Raw genomic sequence first — 6960 nt, forward strand, 5'->3', positions numbered from 1 at the left:
AGAAAACAACCTCATGAAACTTAAAAATTGAATCATATAATCAAGAAACTTCAAGTTATAAAAGCAGTTCCAGCCCCTCTAGGGGTTCTACAGATTTTGAAAAAGCACTTATCTTCTTAATACTTTTCTTTCCTCCATATTTCTATTATTCAAAAGGAGATTAATAACAATCCAGAAATAAAGGATTCTGAAGAAGAGTCTATTGAAGAAGATTTTAGGAAGACTTCTGAATAAGAATATGGTCTTAGAGTATTAACCTCTTCTTTGTTTCTGTTGATCACTCCTTCAAGCTTTTCAATAGGACAAAGAATCAAACTACAAAGAAATTACTCGTTTTTTTAACCTTGAAAGATTTGATAGAAAAATAAAGAAAAAGTTAACACGGAATTTGAACATGTTGGGAGCCCTTCAAAACGTCAAGGCCACAATTACAAGGATGTTTTACTGGTTGGTTGAAAAGAAAAAATAAAAACATAATATCTGGAAAATAAAACGAAAAATGCGAAGAACAATTCAACGTTTTGTGGTTGGTTTAAAAGAAAAATAAAAAATAATAAAAAATAACTAAATAATAAAACGTCGATGCCATTTTAAAATTGACGCTTTATTGGTTGATTTAAAAGAAAAATAAGAGAATAACTACTAGCTATAATATACAATGTCCATCTTTTGTTATTGTTGACGTCAATTTCTTTAAAACAAAATTTAGTATTTATTTATTTTGTATTATATTTTGTATTGGACGTCAGATGTTTCCTTAACTGAAGTTATGTGATTACATAGGTTTCGTACACCAAGGACAATCACGTCAGTCCCCGAATTGTTCGACGTTCTACATTGGTATAAATGTCGAAACCATAAAGTGGGCACATTCTGTCTGGTTTAAAAGAGAAAAGAAATAAAGAATAAAAAACGGATTCACCCTCTGTCATATAAAACGTCAAATATTTAGCATGGTGGACGTCAAATGTGGTTAGGAGTAATAATGTTGGATGCTAACCACTATTTCGTTATTTTTTATTTTAAATTGAACGTCAGTTGTTTCTTAAAAGGATGTTAAGTGTTTCTAAGGTCATTGGTATACGTCGTTCTGGCCCTTGTTTGACGTTATCACATTTTAGATTACGTCTATATGGGCTTTGTTTGTCGTAAATAAATCTTAGACAGTGAACTATTTTAATAGAGGACGTGGAGCGGTTGAATTTATTTACGGTAATGTGTCACTTGTCATTTTTAACGTTACGTATTGGGTGGTGAGACGTTGATCGCGTGAGTTATAGCCCGTTTTTGCCCTAGTGTTTGCAATCAACCAAGGTTAAAAAATATGGAAAACCATCATAAGTAGGACATCTAAATGGGCCATGAAGAATATAAAAACTACTAAAGTATTTTTAGAAGTAAAAGGTAACGTGATTTGTTTAGAAAGAGGGCAAATATGGCAATGATGAGTATTATCAATAGCAGTTAAAGAAATTTTTGAAGAAATGAGGTTGTATACAGGAGCATACAGATGTCTTAATCTCTTACGCCAAGTATCATAAGTGACATTATCACTTGAAATTAGCAACAGGTAAAAATGGGTTTAGGAAATTCAAAAACTAGAAGACCATGTGTGAAGGTCTGCAAAAGGAAATTATTAGGTTACACGGTGAAACAAAAAGGATTTGTCTTAATTAAGGTGAGTAAAGATGAGAGGTTAAAGTTAGACGAGGGAATAAAAAACATTGTGAACAAATATTTCTTTAGTAAGTCTAATGCTACCTACTCCTTCAATAGGAACTTTGGCAGAATTAAGAAATAAAAAACATGTGCATTAGACATAGGAACATATGTATATCTGAAGTAGCAATGTCATTAGACATTAACATAGGGAGTAAAACATGTCATAAAGATTTTTAGAACAATATATAAGTTAAATGTCATAAAATTTTTAGAACAATATATATGTGAGCCCGAATAAATAATTCACTAATAAGAATTAACCGTAAGTCAATTATCAAAATATTACCTATAATATTGGTAGCATTGTCATTTGAAGAAGAAGGATTCAAAATTTTAGTGCTTAGAAATTGAAGAAATTGTTGACATTGTGCAAAAGCAATAGTTTTAAAAGAACTATCTATATTATTAAATATTGTGTGTTGGTTGATAAGCCAATTAGCTTTAGACGGTTGAGAATCTCTTTTTACCATCCAGTTTTGCGAATGTTTTGGTGTTGAGTAGTAATAATGCATCACCTACTACCATCTTACACTACAAGTCTAGAGCAATTTAATTTTGAGACGTCAAGCGACAAAAGAGTGTCGTTGAGGGTAACATTTTGCTAGAAGAACGACGTTGAGCGTCACCTTTTTCGAGAAGTCTAGTGTTGAGGGCCACCTCTGAGTGATAAATTTGTATGCTCGATTTTATTTCTTTTCTTAGTTGTTCGGCATTGATTTAAATAAACTTTAAGTATGTTTGTAAGAATTATGCTTGTGTGTGAAAATGAGGATTTTGTTATTGGAATGTGTGGAAAATGTTGTTGAGAGAATTTTCATGGAGAAATTTGATATGGTGGTGATGTTTAATGTATGCTTTGACATATAGGATTTCAGAAAGGAGGTATCACAATCTTCTACCAATTGTTCAACTCATATAGAAAGGAATGGTGGGGGGAAAGAATGGTAGGAGATCCTAGCCATTGGACTATTTAGTCCTAGGCGCGAAGGGGATTAATCTCATGACTAGTAGGGTGAATACCTTTATGTTTATGACTCTACATAGTATAAATACTGCTACAAGTGCACTCCTAAGTCTTACGTCAATAGCATATATTTGGATAATTGAATCTAGTGTCAACTATTTATGTGTGTTTATCTTAGGGTATTTCTTTTTACACACTAGTTTATCTTGCATTTCTTTTATGTTTTGCAATGGTTGCTTCTTAGTGTAAGGAGATGATAAGTTAGGTTTTTACATGTATTTGGTAGATGGGGATGACGCGACGACATAATCGTATAGTTTTATCTAGTTGTTTTGTGTAGGAGTTTTCCTTTTGAGTAACTCTAGTAGTTAGAAGTTGTTGTGTACATATATTATGTTACTATAGTTATTAAGATAAATAGTTATATTAATATCTTATATTTCATAACTATTTATTATGTATTATCAAACTTTATAATGTTTTTTTTAATAATTTTATACTATGAAATGAGATGTTACAAATATTACCAAAATCATGGATCATGGACTTACATCCTATTCTCGTAGAAATATAAATAACTTAAACTTATAAGAGAAGGTAGAAAAACACAGAGAGAAATAAAATTTGTATGAAATAAAAATAAAAACAAAAATATTACCTATTTCACTACAAAATTATTTAAAATTACTAATGGAATTTTTCTAGCGAAATAATTTTTTCGATAAATTTGAATTACTGACATATTTTATCGATGAATTGTGAAATGAACATGACTAACAAATTTTACTGACAGATTTATTATCGAAAAATTTTTTCATTGGTAGTGTATATTTCACTTACCAATAAAAAAATTTGTCGATAATTTATATTTCATTTATAAACGAAAAAAATTTGTTAGTAATAAAATTCATCAATAAATCTGTCGATAAATGAAATACACATTATCGACGAAAAATTTATCGGTAAAATGCACGAGAATTTTTTCGCCCCTTTTCACTTTGTTCGTGAGACAGACACTTATTATTTTTCTCTCTATTCCAGGTCTTTATCATATTTGCGCAATAACCTCCTTCTTCTCATACTTCCCTGCCTCACCACTTCAATTACAAGTCAAGCCACCTCCATCTCCATTCAGCTAGGTCATCGTCTCCTTCTCCATTGTCGACATCGCGTTTAAGGTCACTCCATCTTTTTCTTCTCTAACTCACGTAGGGAAGGGGTAGTGTCTCTATTCTTCCTATTTTATGGAACAATGCAACCAAGCACTGCCATCACCATTCAACATCGCAATTGTACGCCCTAAGTCCGACAAAAGCCAACGTTTGTCACTGCCCTTATGATCAGAAACGCAACCTGCCCTGTTTGGCATGAATCTTAATAATTTTTTAATGTGTTCATTATTCTGGATAGATAAAAATAAAAGCAAGAAGAAAGAAAATGGGGAAAGAACATGATCCAGATAATGCTATTTACCGACAAATTTTTTCTTTAGTAATTATCGAAGGATTTACCGACAAATTTTTTCAATACCGATAAAACAAAAAATATGGTCGATAAAATTTATTAAAAACATTTTTACCAATAGATTTTTAATTGAAGATAATCGGTTAATAATTTTAATTTACCGACAAAATTTATAATAAATTTTGACCATCTCTAATATCAATTTTTCTTATAATTTTCTATAAATCATAAACTTAAAAATTAATACCTGACCTAAAAAAATAATTTATTACTATTGTTATTAAAATTTTATTTATCTTTATAGACGTTAAAGATGATATTTACACCGGAATTAAGTTTTTATATAAAGTCGTCTCATTGTTACGAGAATAACAGGCCTAACAATGATGAACACGGTGAATTAACACCGATTCAAATTTAAAAAACAGAGACTTTTATTTAAGAAATTTGAAAAATCAATCTAAAATAATAATATTTTATTTATATCTATTGTTAATTTACAAATTTAATATATATTATTATATTATGAATTGTCAACTGAATTAATTTTTCCATACATAAAAAGTCTAATATATAAAGTTGCAGTGATATCCTTCTTATTAATGTTATTAATTTGTTCATTAATGTTATTGATGTGTGAGGTGGTTAACTAGCCAGGGATAACAGGTAACAGTACAACAGAGTGGTCATGGATACTCCTACAAAAATCAATCTAAAATAATAATATTTTATTTATATCTATTTTTAATTTACAAATTTAATATATATTATTATATTATTGAATTGTCAACTGTATTAATTTTTCTATACATAAAAGGTCTAATATATAGAGTTGCAGTGATATCCTTCTTATTAATATTATTAATTTGTGAGGTCGTTAACTAGCCAGATATAATGGGTAACAGTACAAAAGAATGGTCATGGATACCCAAAAAAAAATTAATCTAAAATAATAATATTTTATTTATATCTATTTTTAATTTACAGAATTGTCAAATGTATTAATTTTTCTATACATAAAAGGTCTAATATATATAGTTGCAGTGATATCCTTCTTATTAATGTTATTAATTTGTTCATTAATGTTATTAATGTGTGAGGTGGTTAACTAGCCAGGGATAATAGGTAACAGTACAAAAGAGTGGTCATGGATACCCCTAAAAAAAATCAATCTAAAATAATAATATTTTATTTATATCTAATTTACAAATTTAATATATATTATTATATTATTGAATTGTCAACCGTATTAATTTTTCTATACATAAAAGGTCTAATATATAGAGTTGCAGTGATATCCTTCTTATTAATGTTATTAATTTGTTCATTAATGTTATTAATGTGTGAGGTGGTTAACTAGCCAGGGATAATAGGTAAAAGTACAAAAGAGTGGTCATGGATACCCCTAAAAAAAATCAATCTAAAATAATAATATTTTATTTATATCTATTTTTAATTTACAAATTTAATATATATTATTATATTATTGCATTGTCAACTGTATTAATTTTTCTATACATAAAAGGTCTAATATATAGAGTTGCAGTGATATCCTTCCTATTAATGTTATTAATTTGTGAAGTCGTTAACTAGCTAGGATAATGGCGGAACAGTACAAAAGAGTGGTAATGGATACTCTTAAAAAAAATCAATCTAAAATAATAATATTTTACTTATATCTATTTTTAATTTATAAATTTAATATATATTGTTGTATTATTGAATTGTCAACCGTATTTGTGACATTCCAAAAATTATATGATGAATATAATATAGAAGACTTAACATTATAACATGATAAAACAGTTTAAGGATGGAAATAAAATCATAATGTTTACAATCATGCAAAATAGGCTACAAAATTAAAACTTTGTATACATAGAAGTCTATCAAAATAAAGGAAATGTCTAAGGACAATAATAAGAGCTAGGAGCGGCATCATCTTCATTCTCAAATGCTTGCTCCAAAGGTACATCATCAGCTTCTGCTCACATCCAAAAGAAAAATCATGAACATACAAAGCACACATTAACAAACAAGGGTAAGCTAGGTCTCTAAAAAAAAGCATACAAGTTAATTCAAATCAATCTAATATAACATAAAACATTCACACATATAAACATGCAAGTCACCATTTTCCATAAACATAGAAACTATATTCATACAAGTAACTAAATCATGTTATAACTCACTAGACTCGTCCGGACTTAGAATGAATGTCGATCTGGGGCGGGTTGTGCACTTGTGGTGGCCTCTACTGCTTTGCAAGGTCATTGTCAATAGGTTTCACCCTACCACACACAAGGTTAGCCTATTATCGTGCAATAGACCTTACAAGAAGCGCCTACACTAGGACCTCCCACTACTCGCACCACATGCGTCAATCCTCTATAAGTTATAATGAAAGACCATTAGAGTGTTGGGATAACCCCATATGAAAGCCTCTTACATTCATTTTAAACACTAAAACGATCACACTGGGAGATCTTAATTAAATACTCAAGTTGCACCATACTCAACATTATCACCCTTGATTTAAATCACAAACTACTTCAATTTAATCATACAATCTTTAGTCATGTTATAAAAACAACTCATACATACTCAGACATTACATATTTTTACAGAAACATCATTTACTAATACAAATATCTTTATAGCATATTATTACCCACACTTACATAATTTAAAAAGCTTGGAGACCCTCACCACTGGCTCCGGAAGGGTCCAAGACCCCTAGAACGAACTAAAGAACGTCCAAAACGGACGTCCGGGACTCCCAAAACGTCAAAAACATAAAAAAAAAAAAA

This window comes from Vigna radiata, chromosome 7 (assembly GCF_000741045.1).
Source record: "Vigna radiata var. radiata cultivar VC1973A chromosome 7, Vradiata_ver6, whole genome shotgun sequence".
In the NCBI taxonomy this organism is placed as follows: Eukaryota; Viridiplantae; Streptophyta; class Magnoliopsida; order Fabales; family Fabaceae; genus Vigna; species Vigna radiata.